This window comes from Ambystoma mexicanum, unplaced genomic scaffold (assembly GCF_040938575.1).
Source record: "Ambystoma mexicanum isolate Mex_15411 unplaced genomic scaffold, UKY_AmexF1_1 Mex_scaf10, whole genome shotgun sequence".
In the NCBI taxonomy this organism is placed as follows: domain Eukaryota; kingdom Metazoa; phylum Chordata; class Amphibia; order Caudata; family Ambystomatidae; genus Ambystoma; species Ambystoma mexicanum.
The window spans coordinates 3,827,501-3,840,000 of record NW_027182325.1 but is presented as its reverse complement, the minus strand read 5'-3'; the positions used below and the strand labels follow the sequence as shown (position 1 = coordinate 3,840,000).

The window sequence follows — 12,500 nt, the reverse complement described above, 5'->3', positions numbered from 1 at the left end:
AATGGCTCACTTCCTGAACTTGGAGCACAAAAAAGCCTACAGCACCTGGTATTCCCAGGCGGTCTCCCATCCAGGTACTAACTAGGCCCGACACTGCTTAGCTTCTGAGATCAGACGAGATCAGGCGCATTCAGTGTGGTGTGGCCGTAGGCTCTGGGCCTAGTGAGTTTTGTACTTTTAAGCATCTAGTCAGCTAGACCTTGCAGTTTTGAAAGGCAATTGAGAAAGGGCTCACTTCCTGAACTTGGAGCACAAAAAAGCCTACAGCACCTGGTATTCCCAGGCGGTCTCCCATCCAGGTACTAACTAGGCCTGACACTGCTTAACTTCCAAGATCAGACGAGATCGGGTGCATTCAGTGTGGTGTGGCCGTAGGCTCTAGGAATGCTAAGAATATTACTCTTATGCATTTGCATTTAGTAAGCTAAGCCATGCAGCCACTTGCAACATGATACCACGCTCATCGCTCGATCAGGCTCGATCAGGCGAGATATATAAGACTGGTGGGCCCATTCAGGACTCCTATGTCTGGTAGGATAACTTTAATTCATCCATCCTGTGTCTGTTGCAGGGAGGTGGAGAGAACAATCAACACAATAATGGTTTTCTTTCATGCCTCTTGAAGGACTCAATATTCTCTGTACTGCATTACATGTGAAAGTCGATTTATTACCCATGAACACACTACCTGTATGCTAATTCTATGTAAAAAGGTAGCTCCAGCCCTCATGATGTTGTCCAACATTTCCGCTATAAAACGGGATACAATTATTTTGGAAACATACCAAATTTGAAAAATAATTGAGAAGTTGCGCAATTACTAATCATGGAGCACAAAAAAGCCTACAGCACCTGGTATTCCCAGGCAGTCTCCCATCCAGGTACTAACTAGGCCCGACCCTGCTTAGCTTCCGAGATCGGGCGCATTCAGTGTGGTGTGGCCGTAGGCTCTAGGCCTAGTGAGTTTTGTACTTTTAAGCATCTAGTCGGCTAGACCTTGCAGTTTTGAAAGGCAATTGTGAAATGGCTCACTTCCTGAACTTGGAGCACAAAAAAGCCTACAGCACCTGGTATTCCCAGGCGGTCTCCCATCCAGTTACTAACGAGGCCCGACACTGCTTAGCTTCCGAGATCAGACGAGATCGGGCGCATTCAGTGTGGTGTGGCCGTAGGCTCTGGGCCTTGTGAGTTTTGTACTTTTAAGCATCTAGTCGGCTAGACCTTGCAGTTTTGAAAGGCAATTGAGAAATGGCTCACTTCCTGAACTTGGAGTACAAAAAAGCCTACAGCACCTGGTATTTGCAGGCGGTCTCCCATCCAGGTACTAACTAGGCCCGACACTGCTTAGCTTCTGAGATCAGACGAGATCAGGCGCATTCAGTGTGGTGTGGCCGTAGGCTCTGGGCCTAGTGAGTTTTGTACTTTTAAGCATCTAGTCGGCTAGACCTTGCAGTTTTGAAAGGCAATTGTGAAATGGCTCACTTCTTGAACTTGGAGCACAAAAAAGCCTACAGCACCTGGTATTCCCAGGTGGTCTCCCATCCAGGTACTAACTAGGCCTGACACTGCTTAGCTTCCGAGATCAGACGAGATCGGGCGCAATCAGTGTGGTGTGGCCGTAGGATCTGGGCCTAGTGAGTTTTGTACTTTTAAGCATCTAGTCAGCTAGACCTTGCAGTTTTGAAAGGCAATTGAGAAATGGCTCACTTCCTGAACTTGGAGCACAAAAAAGCCTACAGCACCTGGTATTCCCAGGCGGTCTCCCATCCAGGGACTAACGAGGCCCGACACTGCTTAGCTTCCGAGATTAGACGAGATCGGGCGCATTCAGTGTGGTGTGGCCGTAGGCTCTGAGCCTTGTGAGTTTTGTACTTTTAAGCATCTAGTCGGCTAGACCTTGCAGTTTTGAAAGGCAATTGAGAAATGGCTCACTTCCTGAACTTGGAGTACAAAAAAGCCTACAGCACCTGGTATTCCCAGGCGGTCTCCCATCCAGGTACTAACTAGGCCCGACCCTGCTTAGCTTCCGAGATCGGGCGCATTCAGTGTGGTGTGGCCGTAGGCTCTGGGCCTAGTGAGTTTTGTACTTTTAAGCATCTAGTCGGCTAGACCTTGCAGTTTTGAAAGGCAATTGTGAAATGGCTCACTTCCTGAACTTGGAGCACAAAAAAGCCTACAGCACCTGGTATTCCCAGGCGGTCTCCCATCCAGGTACTAACTAGGCCCGACACTGCTTAGCTTCTGAGATCAGATGAGATCGGGCGCATTCAGTGTGGTGTGGCCGTAAGCTCTGGGCTTAGTGAGTTTTGTACTTTTAAGCATCTAGTCGGCTAGACCTTGCAGTTTTGAAAGGCAATTGTGAAATGGCTCACTTCCTGAACTTGGAGCACAAAAAAGCCTACAGCACCTGGTATTCCCAGGTGGTCTCCCATCCAGGTACTAACTAGGCCTGACACTGCTTAGCTTTCGAGATCAGACGCAATCAGTGTGGTGTGGCCGTAGGCTCTGGGCCTAGTGAGTTTTGTACTTTTAAGCATCTAGTCAGCTAGACCTTGCAGTTTTGAAAGGCAATTGAGAAATGGCTCACTTCCTGAACTTGGAGCACAAAAAAGCCTACAGCACCTGGTATTCCCAGGCGGTCTCCCATCCAGATACTAACGAGGCCCGACACTGCTTAGCTTCCGAGATCGGGCGCATTCAGTGTGGTGTGGCCGTAGGGTCTGGGCCTTGTGAGTTTTGTACTTTTAAGCATCTAGTCGGCTAGACCTTGCAGTTTTGAAAGGCAATTGAGAAATGGCTCACTTCCTGAACTTGGAGTACAAAAAAGCCTACAGCACCTGGTATTCCCAGGCGGTCTCCCATCCAGGTACTAACTAGGCCCGACACTGCTTAGCTTCTGAGATCAGACGAGATCAGGCGCATTCAGTGTGGTGTGGCCGTAGGCTCTGGGCCTAGTGAGTTTTGTACTTTTAAGCATCTAGTCGGCTAGACCTTGCAGTTTTGAAAGGCAATTGAGAAAGGGCTCACTTCCTGAACTTGGAGCACAAAAAAGCCTACAGCACCTGGTATTCCCAGGCGGTCTCCCATCCAGGTACTAACTAGGCCTAACACTGCTTAACTTCCAAGATCAGACGAGATCGGGTGCATTCAGTGTGGTGTGGCCGTAGGCTCTAGGAATGCTAAGAATATTACTCTTATGCATTTGCATTTAGTAAGCTAAGCCATGCAGCCACTTGCAACATGATACCACGCTCATCGCTCGATCAGGCTCGATCAGGCGAGATATATAAGACTGGTGGGCCCATTCAGGACTCCTATGTCTGGTAGGATAACTTTAATTCATCCATCCTGTGTCTGTTGCAGGGAGGTGGAGAGAACAATCAACACAATAATGGTTTTCTTTCATGCCTCTTGAAGGACTCAATATTCTCTGTACTGCATTACATGTGAAAGTCGATTTATTACCCATGAACACACTACCTGTATGCTAATTCTATGTAAAAAGGTAGCTCCAGCCCTCATGATGTTGTCCAACATTTCCGCTATAAAACGGGATACAATTATTTTGGAAACATACCAAATTTGAAAAATAATTGAGAAGTTGCGCAATTACTAATCATGGAGCACAAAAAAGCCTACAGCACCTGGTATTCCCAGGCAGTCTCCCATCCAGGTACTAACTAGGCCCGACCCTGCTTAGCTTCCGAGATCGGCGCATTCAGTGTGGTGTGGCCGTAGGCTCTGGGCCTAGTGAGTTTTGTACTTTTAAGCATCTAGTCGGCTAGACCTTGCAGTTTTGAAAGGCAATTGTGAAATGGCTCACTTCCTGAACTTGGAGCACAAAAAAGCCTACAGCACCTGGTATTCCCAGGTGGTCTCCCATCCAGGTACTAACTAGGCCCGACACTGCTTAGCTTCGAGATCAGACGAGATCGGGCGCAATAAGTGTGGTGTGGCCGTAGGCTCTGGGCCTAGTGAGTTTTGTACTTTTAAGCATCTAGTCAGCTAGACCTTGCAGTTTTGAAAGGCAATTGAGAAATGGCTCACTTCCTGAACTTGGAGCACAAAAAAGCCTACAGCACCTGGTATTCCCAGGCGGTCTCCCATCCAGGTACTAACGAGGCCCGACACTGCTTAGCTTCCGAGATCAGACGAGATCGGGTGCATTCAGTGTGGTGTGGCCGTAGGCTCTAGTTCTTGTGAGTTTTGTACTTTTAAGCATCTAGTCGGCTAGACCTTGCAGTTTTGAAAGGCAATTGAGAAATGGCTCACTTCCTGAACTTGGAGTACAAAAAAGCCTACAGCACCTGGTATTCCCAGGCGGTCTCCCATCCAGGTACTAACTAGGCCCGACACTGCTTAGCTTCTGAGATCAGACGAGATCAGGCGCATTCAGTGTGGTGTGGCCGTAGTCTCTGGGCCTAGTGAGTTTTGTACTTTTAAGCATCTAGTCGGCTAGACCTTGCAGTTTTGAAAGGCAATTGTGAAATGGCTCACTTCCTGAACTTGGAGCACAAAAAAGCCTACAGCACCTGGTATTCCCAGGTGGTCTCCCATCCAGGTACTAACTAGGCCCGACACTGCTTAGCTTCCGAGATCAGACGAGATTGGGCGCAATCAGTGTGGTGTGGCCGTAGGCTCTGGGCCTAGTGAGTTTTGTACTTTTAAGCATCTAGTCAGCTAGACCTTGCACTTTTGAAAGGCAATTGAGAAATGGCTCACTTCCTGAACTTGGAGCACAAAAAAGCCTACAGCACCTGGTATTCCCAGGCGGTCTCCCATCCAGGTACTAACGAGGCCCGACACTGCTTAGCTTCCGAGATCAGACGAGATCAGGCGCATTCAGTGTGGTGTGGCCGTAGGCTCTGGGCCTTGTGAGTTTTGTACTTTTAAGCATCTAGTCGGCTAGACCTTGCAGTTTTGAAAGGCAATTGAGAAATGGCTCACTTCCTGAACTTGGAGTACAAAAAAGCCTACAGCACCTGGTATTCTCAGGCGGTCTCCCATCCAGGTACTAACTAGGCCCGACACTGCTTAGCTTCTGAGATCAGACGAGATCAGGCGCATTCAGTGTGGTGTGGCCGTAGGCTCTGGGCCTAGTGAGTTTTGTACTTTTAAGCATCTAGTCGGCTAGACCTTGCAGTTTTAAAAGGCAATTGAGAAAGGGCTCACTTCCTGAACTTGGAGCACAAAAAAGCCTACAGCACCTGGTATTCCCAGGCGGTCTCCCATCCAGGTACTAACTAGGCCTGACACTGCTTAACTTCTGAGATCAGACGAGATTGGGTGCATTCAGTGTGGTGTGGCCGTAGGCTCTAGGAATGCTAAGAATATTACTCTTATGCATTTGCATTTAGTAAGCTAAGCCATGCAGCCACTTGCAACATGATACCACGCTCATCGCTCGATCAGGCTCGATCAGGCGAGATATATAAGACTGGTGGGCCCATTCAGGACTCCTATGTCTGGTAGGATAACTTTAATTCATCCATCCTGTGTCTGTTGCAGGGAGGTGGAGAGAACAATCAACACAATAATGGTTTTCTTTCATGCCTCTTGAAGGACTCAATATTCTCTGTACTGCATTACATGTGAAAGTCGATTTATTACCCATGAACACACTACCTGTATGCTAATTCTATGTAAAAAGGTAGCTCCAGCCCTCATGATGTTGTCCAACATTTCCGCTATAAAACGGGATACAATTATTTTGGAAACATACCAAATTTGAAAAATAATTGAGAAGTTGCGCAATTACTAATCATGGAGCACAAAAAAGCCTACAGCACCTGGTATTCCCAGGCAGTCTCCCATCCAGGTACTAACTAGGCCCGACCCTGCTTAGCTTCCGAGATCGGGCGCATTCAGTGTGGTGTGGCCGTAGGCTCTGGGCCTAGTGAGTTTTGTACTTTTAAGCATCTAGTCGGCTAGACCTTGCAGTTTTGAAAGGCAATTGTGAAATGGCTCACTTCCTGAACTTGGAGCACAAAAAAGCCTACAGCACCTGGTATTCCCAGGTGGTCTCCCATCCAGGTACTAACTAGGCCCGACACTGCTTAGCTTCCGAGATCAGACTAGACCGGGCGCAACCAGTGTGGTGTGGCCGTAGACTCTGGGCCTTGTGAGTTTTGTACTTTTAAGCATCTAGTCAGCTAGACCTTGCAGTTTTGAAAGGCAATTGAGAAATGGCTCACTTCCTGAACTTGGAGCACAAAAAAGCCTACAGCACCTGGTATTCCCAGGCGGTCTCCCATCCAAGTACTAACGAGGCCCGACACTGCTTAGCTTCCGAGATCAGACGAGATTGGACGCATTCAGTGTGGTGTGGCCGTAGGCTCTGAGCCTTGTGAGTTTTGTACTTTTAAGCATCTAGTCGGCTAGACCTTGCAGTTTTGAAAGGCAATTGAGAAATGGCTCACTTCCTGAACTTGGAGTACAAAAAAGCCTACAGCACCTGGTATTCCCAGGCGGTCTCCCATCCAGGTACTAACTAGGCCTGACACTGCTTAACTTCCGAGATCAGACGAGATCGGGTGCATTCAGTGTGGTGTGGCCGTAGGCTCTAGGAATGCTAAGAATATTACTCTTATGCATTTGCATTTAGTAAGCTAAGCCATGCAGCCACTTGCAACATGATACCACGCTCATCGCTCGATCAGGCTCGATCAGGCGAGATATATAAGACTGGTGGGCCCATTCAGGACTCCTATGTCTGGTAGGATAACTTTAATTCATCCATCCTGTGTCTGTTGCAGGGAGGTGGAGAGAACAATCAACACAATAATGGTTTTCTTTCATGCCTCTTGAAGGACTCAATATTCTCTGTACTGCATTACATGTGAAAGTCGATTTATTACCCATGAACACACTACCTGTATGCTAATTCTATGTAAAAAGGTAGCTCCAGCCCTCATGATGTTGTCCAACATTTCCGCTATAAAACGGGATACAATTATTTTGGAAACATACCAAATTTGAAAAATAATTGAGAAGTTGCGCAATTACTAATCATGGAGCACAAAAAAAGCCTACAGCACCTGGTATTCCCAGGCAGTCTCCCATCCAAGTACTAACTAGGCCCGACCCTGCTTAGCTTCTGAGATCGGGCGCATTCAGTGTGGTGTGGCCGTAGGCTCTGGGCCTAGTGAGTTTTGTACTTTTAAGCATCTAGTCGGCTAGACCTTGCAGTTTTGAAAGGCAATTGTGAAATGGCTCACTTCCCGAACTTGGAGCACAAAAAAGCCTACAGCACCTGGTATTCCCAGGTGGTCTCCCATCCAGGTACTAACTAGGCCCGACACTGCTTAGCTTCCGAGATCAGATGCAATCAGTGTGGTGTGGCCGTAGGCTCTGGGCCTAGTGAGTTTTGTACTTTTAAGCATCTAGTCAGCTAGACCTTGCAGTTTTGAAAGGCAATTGAGAAATGGCTCACTTCCTGAACTTGGAGCACAAAAAAGCCTACAGCACCTGGTATTCCCAGGCAGTCTCCCATCCAGGTACTAACTAGGCCCGACCCTGCTTAGCTTCCGAGATCGGGCGCATTCAGTGTGGTGTGGCCGTAGGCTCTGGGCCTAGTGAGTTTGTACTTTTAAGCATCTAGTCGGCTAGACCTTGCAGTTTTGAAAGGCAATTGTGAAATGGCTCACTTCCTGAACTTGGAGCACAAAAAAGCCTACAGCACCTGGTATTCCCAGGTGGTCTCCCATCCAGGTACTAACTAGGCACGACACTGCTTAGCTTCCGAGATCAGACGAGATCGGGCGCATTCAGTATGGTGTGGCCGTAGGCTCTGGGCCTAGTGAGTTTTGTACTTTTAAGCATCTAGTCGGCTAGACCTTGCAGTTTTGAAAGGCAATTGAGAAATGGCTCACTTCCTGAACTTGGAGTACAAAAAAGCCTACAGCACCTGGTATTCCCAGGCGGTCTCCCATCCAGGTACTAACTAGGCCCGACCCTGCTTAGCTTCTGAGATCAGACGAGATCAGGCGCATTCAGTGTGGTGTGGCCGTAGGCTCTGGGCCTAGTGAGTTTTTTACTTTTAAGCATCTAGTCGGCTAGACCTTGCAGTTTTAAAAGGCAATTGAGAAAGGGCTCACTTCCTGAACTTGGAGCACAAAAAAGCCTACAGCACCTGGTATTCCCAGGCGGTCTCCCATCCAGGTACTAACTAGGCCTGACACTGCTTAACTTCCAAGATCAGACGAGATCAGGTGCATTCAGTGTGGTGTGGCCGTAGGCTCTAGGAATGCTAAGAATATTACTCTTATGCATTTGCATTTAGTAAGCTAAGCCATGCAGCCACTTGCAACATGATACCACGCTCATCGCTCGATCAGGCTCGATCAGGCGAGATATATAAGACTGGTGGGCCAATTCAGGACTCCTATGTCTGGTAGGATAACTTTAATTCATCCATCCTGTGTCCGTTGCAGGGAGGTGGAGAGAACAATCAACACAATAATGGTTTTCTTTCATGCCTCTTGAAGGACTCAATATTCTCTGTACTGCATTACATGTGAAAGTCGATTTATTACCCATGAACACACTACCTGTATGCTAATTCTATGTAAAAAGGTAGCTCCAGCCCTCATGATGTTGTCCAACATTTCCGCTATAAAACGGGATACAATTATTTTGGAAACATACCAAATTTGAAAAATAATTGAGAAGTTGCGCAATTACTAATCATGGAGCACAAAAAAGCCTACAGCACCTGGTATTCCCAGGCAGTCTCCCATCCAGGTACTAACTAGGCCTGACCCTGCTTAGCTTCCGAGATCGGGCGCATTCAGTGTGGTGTGGCCGTAGGCTCTGGGCCTAGTGAGTTTTGTACTTTTAAGCATCTAGTCGGCTAGACCTTGCAGTTTTGAAAGGCAATTGTGAAATGGCTCACTTCCTGAACTTGGAGCACAAAAAAGCCTACAGCACCTGGTATTCCCAGGTGGTCTCCCATCCAGGTACTAACTAGGCCCGACACTGCTTAGCTTCCGAGATCAGACGAGATCGGGCGCAATCAGTGTGGTGTGGCCGTAGGCTCTGGGCCTAGTGAGTTTTGTACTTTTAAGCATCTAGTCAGCTAGACCTTGCAGTTTTGAAAGGCAATTGAGAAATGGCTCACTTCCTGAACTTGGAGCACAAAAAAGCCTACAGCACCTGGTATTCCCAGGCAGTCTCCCATCCAGGTACTAACGAGGCCCGACACTGCTTAGCTTCCGAGATCAGACGAGATCGGGCGCATTCAGTGTGGTGTGGCCGTAGGCTCTGGTTCTTGTGAGTTTTGTACTTTTAAGCATCTAGTCGGCTAGACCTTGCAGTTTTGAAAGGCAATTGAGAAATGGCTCACTTCCTGAACTTGGAGTACAAAAAAGCCTACAGCACCTGGTATTCCCAGGCGGTCTTCCATCCAGGTACAAACTAGGCCCGACACTGCTTAGCTTCTGAGATCAGACGAGATCAGGCACATTCAGTGTGGTGTGGCCGTAGGCTCTGGGCCTAGTGAGTTTTGTACTTTTAAGCATCTAGTCGGCTAGACCTTGCAGTTTTGAAAGGCAATTGAGAAAGGGTTCACTTCCTGAACTTGGAGCACAAAAAAGCCTACAGCACCTGGTATTCCCAGACGGTCTCCCATCCAGGTACTAACTAGGCCCAACACTGCTTAGCTTCCGAGATCAGACGAGATCAGGCGCATTCAGTGTGGTGTGGCCGTAGGCTCTGGGCCTAATGAGTTTTGTACTTTTAAGCATCTAGTCGGCTAGACCTTGCAGTTTTGAAAGGCAATTGAGAAAGGGTTCACTTCCTGAACTTGGAGCACAAAAAAGCCTACAGCACCTGGTATTCCCAGGCGGTCTTCCATCCAGGTACTAACTAGGCCCGACACTGCTTAGCTTCTGAGATCAGGCGCATTCAGTGTGGTGTGGCCGTAGGCTCTGGTTCTTGTGAGTTTTGTACTTTTAAGCATCTAGTCAGCTAGACCTTGCAGTTTTAAAAGGCAATTGAGAAAGGGCTCACTTCCTGAACTTGGAGCACAAAAAAGCCTACAGCACCTGGTATTCCCAGGCGGTCTCCCATCCAGGTACTAACTAGGCCTGACACTGCTTAACTTCCAAGATCAGACGAGATCGGGTGCATTCAGTGTGGTGTGGCCGTAGGCTCTAGGAATGCTAAGAATATTACTCTTATGCATTTGCATTTAGTAAGCTAAGCCATGCAGCCACTTGCAACATGATACCACGCTCATCGCTCGATCAGGCTCGATCAGGCGAGATATATAAGACTGGTGGGCCCATTCAGGACTCCTATGTCTGGTAGGATAACTTTAATTCATCCATCCTGTGTCTGTTGCAGGGAGGTGGAGAGAACAATCAACACAATAATGGTTTTCTTTCATGCCTCTTGAAGGACTCAATATTCTCTGTACTGCATTACATGTGAAAGTCGATTTATTACACATGAACACACTACCTGTATGCTAATTCTATGTAAAAAGGTAGCTCCAGCCCTCATGATGTTGTCCAACATTTCCGCTATAAAACGGGATACAATTATTTTGGAAACATACCAAATTTGAAAAATAATTGAGAAGTTGCGCAATTACTAATCATGGAGCACAAAAAAGCCTACAGCACCTGGTATTCCCAGGCAGTCTCCCATCCAGGTACTAACTAGGCCCGACCCTGCTTAGCTTCCGAGATCGGGCGCATTCAGTGTGGTGTGGCCTTAGGCTCTGGGCCTAGTGAGTTTTGTACTTTTAAGCATCTAGTCGGCTAGACCTTGCAGTTTTGAAAGGCAATTGTGAAATGGCTCACTTCCTGAACTTGGAGCACAAAAAAGCCTACAGCACCTGGTATTCCCAGGCGGTCTCCCATCCAGGTACTAACTAGGCCTGACACTGCTTAACTTCCGAGATCAGACGAGATCGGGTGCATTCAGTGTGGTGTGGCCGTAGGCTCTAGGAATGCTAAGAATATTACTCTTATGCATTTGCATTTAGTAAGCTAAGCCATGCAGCCACTTGCAACATGATACCACGCTCATCGCTCGATCAGGCTCGATCAGGCGAGATATATAAGACTGGTGGGCCCATTCAGGACTCCTATGTCTGGTAGGATAACTTTAATTCATCCATCCTGTGTCTGTTGCAGGGAGGTGGAGAGAACAATCAACACAATAATGGTTTTCTTTCATGCCTCTTGAAGGACTCAATATTCTCTGTACTGCATTACATGTGAAAGTCGATTTATTACCCATGAACACACTACCTGTATGCTAATTCTATGTAAAAAGGTAGCTCCAGCCCTCATGATGTTGTCCAACATTTCCGCTATAAAACGGGATACAATTATTTTGGAAACATACCAAATTTGAAAAATAATTGAGAAGTTGCGCAATTACTAATCATGGAGCACAAAAAAAGCCTACAGCACCTGGTATTCCCAGGCAGTCTCCCATCCAGGTACTAACTAGGCCCGACTCTGCTTAGCTTCTGAGATCGGGCGCATTCAGTGTGGTGTGGCCGTAGGCTCTGGGCCTAGTGAGTTTGTACTTTTAAGCATCTAGTCGGCTAGACCTTGCAGTTTTGAAAGGCAATTGTGAAATGGCTCACTTCCTGAACTTGGAGCACAAAAAAGCCTACAGCACCTGGTATTCCCAGGCGGTCTCCCATCCAGGTACTAACGAGGCCTAACACTGCTTAACTTCCGAGATCGGGTGCATTCAGTGTGGTGTGGCCGTAGGCTCTAGGAATGCTAAGAATATTACTCTTATGCATTTGCATTTAGTAAGCTAAGCCATGCAGCCACTTGCAACATGATACCACGCTCATCGCTCGATCAGGCTCGATCAGGCGAGATATATAAGACTGGTGGGCCCATTCAGGACTCCTATGTCTGGTAGGATAACTTTAATTCATCCATCCTGTGTCTGTTGCAGGGAGGTGGAGAGAACAATCAACACAATAATGGTTTTCTTTCATGCCTCTTGAAGGACTCAATATTCTCTGTACTGCATTACATGTGAAAGTCGATTTATTACCCATGAACACACTACCTGTATGCTAATTCTATGTAAAAAGGTAGCTCCAGCCCTCATGATGTTGTCCAACATTTCCGCTATAAAACGGGATACAATTATTTTGGAAACATACCAAATTTGAAAAATAATTGAGAAGTTGCGCAATTACTAATCATGGAGCACAAAAAAGCCTACAGCACCTGGTATTCCCAGGCAGTCTCCCATCCAGGTACTAACTAGGCCCGACCCTGCTTAGCTTCCGAGATCGGGCGCATTCAGTGTGGTGTGGCCGTAGGCTCTGGGCCTAGTGAGTTTTGTACTTTTAAGCATCTAGTCAGCTAGACCTTGCAGTTTTGAAAGGCAATTGTGAAATGGCTCACTTCCTGAACTTGGAGCACAAAAAAGCCTACAGCACCTGGTATTCCCAGGTGGTCTCCCATCCAGGTACTAACTAGGCCCAACACTGCTTAGCTTCCGAGATCAGACGAGAT

At 47.3% G+C, this 12,500-nt stretch overlaps 28 non-coding genes and 16 pseudogenes across 28 annotated transcripts in view; all 44 read right to left on the bottom strand.

Moving 5' to 3' along the window:
* Positions 1 to 33: 33 nt before the first annotated feature.
* On the bottom strand, positions 34 to 152 carry LOC138545876 (5S ribosomal RNA). The gene has a single exon (XR_011290865.1). It is a non-coding gene; the product is annotated as a 5S ribosomal RNA (ribosomal RNA).
* A 106-nt stretch (positions 153 to 258) lies between these two features.
* Positions 259 to 377, bottom strand: LOC138537827 (5S ribosomal RNA). Its single transcript, XR_011285949.1, has one exon. It is a non-coding gene; the product is annotated as a 5S ribosomal RNA (ribosomal RNA).
* Positions 378 to 840: 463 nt separating this feature from the next.
* LOC138543772 (5S ribosomal RNA) lies at positions 841 to 949 on the bottom strand (annotated as a pseudogene).
* A 106-nt stretch (positions 950 to 1,055) lies between these two features.
* Positions 1,056 to 1,174, bottom strand: LOC138541329 (5S ribosomal RNA). Its single transcript, XR_011289338.1, has one exon. It is a non-coding gene; the product is annotated as a 5S ribosomal RNA (ribosomal RNA).
* Positions 1,175 to 1,280: 106 nt separating this feature from the next.
* Positions 1,281 to 1,399, bottom strand: LOC138541720 (5S ribosomal RNA). Its single transcript, XR_011289720.1, has one exon. It is a non-coding gene; the product is annotated as a 5S ribosomal RNA (ribosomal RNA).
* A 106-nt stretch (positions 1,400 to 1,505) lies between these two features.
* LOC138541662 (5S ribosomal RNA) lies at positions 1,506 to 1,624 on the bottom strand. Its single transcript, XR_011289663.1, has one exon. It is a non-coding gene; the product is annotated as a 5S ribosomal RNA (ribosomal RNA).
* Positions 1,625 to 1,730: 106 nt separating this feature from the next.
* LOC138542515 (5S ribosomal RNA) lies at positions 1,731 to 1,849 on the bottom strand. The gene has a single exon (XR_011290495.1). It is a non-coding gene; the product is annotated as a 5S ribosomal RNA (ribosomal RNA).
* Positions 1,850 to 1,955: 106 nt separating this feature from the next.
* LOC138542869 (5S ribosomal RNA) lies at positions 1,956 to 2,064 on the bottom strand (annotated as a pseudogene).
* A 106-nt stretch (positions 2,065 to 2,170) lies between these two features.
* On the bottom strand, positions 2,171 to 2,289 carry LOC138537612 (5S ribosomal RNA). The gene has a single exon (XR_011285742.1). It is a non-coding gene; the product is annotated as a 5S ribosomal RNA (ribosomal RNA).
* Positions 2,290 to 2,395: 106 nt separating this feature from the next.
* LOC138546867 (5S ribosomal RNA) lies at positions 2,396 to 2,504 on the bottom strand (annotated as a pseudogene).
* A 106-nt stretch (positions 2,505 to 2,610) lies between these two features.
* LOC138544584 (5S ribosomal RNA) lies at positions 2,611 to 2,719 on the bottom strand (annotated as a pseudogene).
* Positions 2,720 to 2,825: 106 nt separating this feature from the next.
* On the bottom strand, positions 2,826 to 2,944 carry LOC138545865 (5S ribosomal RNA). Its single transcript, XR_011290864.1, has one exon. It is a non-coding gene; the product is annotated as a 5S ribosomal RNA (ribosomal RNA).
* A 106-nt stretch (positions 2,945 to 3,050) lies between these two features.
* Positions 3,051 to 3,169, bottom strand: LOC138537208 (5S ribosomal RNA). The gene has a single exon (XR_011285351.1). It is a non-coding gene; the product is annotated as a 5S ribosomal RNA (ribosomal RNA).
* A 463-nt stretch (positions 3,170 to 3,632) lies between these two features.
* On the bottom strand, positions 3,633 to 3,740 carry LOC138546741 (5S ribosomal RNA; annotated as a pseudogene).
* A 106-nt stretch (positions 3,741 to 3,846) lies between these two features.
* LOC138542547 (5S ribosomal RNA) lies at positions 3,847 to 3,964 on the bottom strand (annotated as a pseudogene).
* Positions 3,965 to 4,070: 106 nt separating this feature from the next.
* Positions 4,071 to 4,189, bottom strand: LOC138547200 (5S ribosomal RNA). Its single transcript, XR_011291048.1, has one exon. It is a non-coding gene; the product is annotated as a 5S ribosomal RNA (ribosomal RNA).
* A 106-nt stretch (positions 4,190 to 4,295) lies between these two features.
* LOC138551095 (5S ribosomal RNA) lies at positions 4,296 to 4,414 on the bottom strand. The gene has a single exon (XR_011294829.1). It is a non-coding gene; the product is annotated as a 5S ribosomal RNA (ribosomal RNA).
* Positions 4,415 to 4,520: 106 nt separating this feature from the next.
* On the bottom strand, positions 4,521 to 4,639 carry LOC138540933 (5S ribosomal RNA). Its single transcript, XR_011288956.1, has one exon. It is a non-coding gene; the product is annotated as a 5S ribosomal RNA (ribosomal RNA).
* Positions 4,640 to 4,745: 106 nt separating this feature from the next.
* On the bottom strand, positions 4,746 to 4,864 carry LOC138537862 (5S ribosomal RNA). The gene has a single exon (XR_011285983.1). It is a non-coding gene; the product is annotated as a 5S ribosomal RNA (ribosomal RNA).
* A 106-nt stretch (positions 4,865 to 4,970) lies between these two features.
* Positions 4,971 to 5,089, bottom strand: LOC138551260 (5S ribosomal RNA). The gene has a single exon (XR_011294987.1). It is a non-coding gene; the product is annotated as a 5S ribosomal RNA (ribosomal RNA).
* A 106-nt stretch (positions 5,090 to 5,195) lies between these two features.
* Positions 5,196 to 5,314, bottom strand: LOC138542449 (5S ribosomal RNA). The gene has a single exon (XR_011290430.1). It is a non-coding gene; the product is annotated as a 5S ribosomal RNA (ribosomal RNA).
* Positions 5,315 to 5,777: 463 nt separating this feature from the next.
* Positions 5,778 to 5,886, bottom strand: LOC138543771 (5S ribosomal RNA; annotated as a pseudogene).
* Positions 5,887 to 5,992: 106 nt separating this feature from the next.
* Positions 5,993 to 6,111, bottom strand: LOC138542275 (5S ribosomal RNA). The gene has a single exon (XR_011290262.1). It is a non-coding gene; the product is annotated as a 5S ribosomal RNA (ribosomal RNA).
* A 106-nt stretch (positions 6,112 to 6,217) lies between these two features.
* On the bottom strand, positions 6,218 to 6,336 carry LOC138542312 (5S ribosomal RNA). The gene has a single exon (XR_011290298.1). It is a non-coding gene; the product is annotated as a 5S ribosomal RNA (ribosomal RNA).
* Positions 6,337 to 6,442: 106 nt separating this feature from the next.
* Positions 6,443 to 6,561, bottom strand: LOC138549357 (5S ribosomal RNA). Its single transcript, XR_011293139.1, has one exon. It is a non-coding gene; the product is annotated as a 5S ribosomal RNA (ribosomal RNA).
* Positions 6,562 to 7,025: 464 nt separating this feature from the next.
* LOC138544761 (5S ribosomal RNA) lies at positions 7,026 to 7,134 on the bottom strand (annotated as a pseudogene).
* A 106-nt stretch (positions 7,135 to 7,240) lies between these two features.
* Positions 7,241 to 7,349, bottom strand: LOC138543106 (5S ribosomal RNA; annotated as a pseudogene).
* A 106-nt stretch (positions 7,350 to 7,455) lies between these two features.
* LOC138543770 (5S ribosomal RNA) lies at positions 7,456 to 7,564 on the bottom strand (annotated as a pseudogene).
* A 105-nt stretch (positions 7,565 to 7,669) lies between these two features.
* Positions 7,670 to 7,788, bottom strand: LOC138541290 (5S ribosomal RNA). Its single transcript, XR_011289299.1, has one exon. It is a non-coding gene; the product is annotated as a 5S ribosomal RNA (ribosomal RNA).
* Positions 7,789 to 7,894: 106 nt separating this feature from the next.
* Positions 7,895 to 8,013, bottom strand: LOC138551150 (5S ribosomal RNA). The gene has a single exon (XR_011294882.1). It is a non-coding gene; the product is annotated as a 5S ribosomal RNA (ribosomal RNA).
* A 106-nt stretch (positions 8,014 to 8,119) lies between these two features.
* Positions 8,120 to 8,238, bottom strand: LOC138541373 (5S ribosomal RNA). Its single transcript, XR_011289381.1, has one exon. It is a non-coding gene; the product is annotated as a 5S ribosomal RNA (ribosomal RNA).
* Positions 8,239 to 8,701: 463 nt separating this feature from the next.
* On the bottom strand, positions 8,702 to 8,810 carry LOC138545408 (5S ribosomal RNA; annotated as a pseudogene).
* Positions 8,811 to 8,916: 106 nt separating this feature from the next.
* On the bottom strand, positions 8,917 to 9,035 carry LOC138548410 (5S ribosomal RNA). Its single transcript, XR_011292214.1, has one exon. It is a non-coding gene; the product is annotated as a 5S ribosomal RNA (ribosomal RNA).
* A 106-nt stretch (positions 9,036 to 9,141) lies between these two features.
* On the bottom strand, positions 9,142 to 9,260 carry LOC138540460 (5S ribosomal RNA). The gene has a single exon (XR_011288507.1). It is a non-coding gene; the product is annotated as a 5S ribosomal RNA (ribosomal RNA).
* A 106-nt stretch (positions 9,261 to 9,366) lies between these two features.
* On the bottom strand, positions 9,367 to 9,485 carry LOC138541665 (5S ribosomal RNA). The gene has a single exon (XR_011289666.1). It is a non-coding gene; the product is annotated as a 5S ribosomal RNA (ribosomal RNA).
* Positions 9,486 to 9,591: 106 nt separating this feature from the next.
* On the bottom strand, positions 9,592 to 9,710 carry LOC138550807 (5S ribosomal RNA). The gene has a single exon (XR_011294552.1). It is a non-coding gene; the product is annotated as a 5S ribosomal RNA (ribosomal RNA).
* Positions 9,711 to 9,816: 106 nt separating this feature from the next.
* On the bottom strand, positions 9,817 to 9,925 carry LOC138542915 (5S ribosomal RNA; annotated as a pseudogene).
* A 106-nt stretch (positions 9,926 to 10,031) lies between these two features.
* LOC138537825 (5S ribosomal RNA) lies at positions 10,032 to 10,150 on the bottom strand. The gene has a single exon (XR_011285947.1). It is a non-coding gene; the product is annotated as a 5S ribosomal RNA (ribosomal RNA).
* A 463-nt stretch (positions 10,151 to 10,613) lies between these two features.
* Positions 10,614 to 10,722, bottom strand: LOC138545700 (5S ribosomal RNA; annotated as a pseudogene).
* Positions 10,723 to 10,828: 106 nt separating this feature from the next.
* LOC138549356 (5S ribosomal RNA) lies at positions 10,829 to 10,947 on the bottom strand. Its single transcript, XR_011293138.1, has one exon. It is a non-coding gene; the product is annotated as a 5S ribosomal RNA (ribosomal RNA).
* Positions 10,948 to 11,411: 464 nt separating this feature from the next.
* On the bottom strand, positions 11,412 to 11,520 carry LOC138544821 (5S ribosomal RNA; annotated as a pseudogene).
* A 105-nt stretch (positions 11,521 to 11,625) lies between these two features.
* Positions 11,626 to 11,734, bottom strand: LOC138542914 (5S ribosomal RNA; annotated as a pseudogene).
* A 463-nt stretch (positions 11,735 to 12,197) lies between these two features.
* Positions 12,198 to 12,306, bottom strand: LOC138543769 (5S ribosomal RNA; annotated as a pseudogene).
* A 106-nt stretch (positions 12,307 to 12,412) lies between these two features.
* The window catches only part of LOC138537636 (5S ribosomal RNA), a 119-nt gene continuing 31 nt past the window's right edge, over positions 12,413 to 12,500 (bottom strand). The window contains exon 1 of the ribosomal RNA XR_011285765.1: positions 12,413 to 12,500. This exon is cut by the window's right edge and continues 31 nt beyond it. This is a non-coding gene — a ribosomal RNA (5S ribosomal RNA).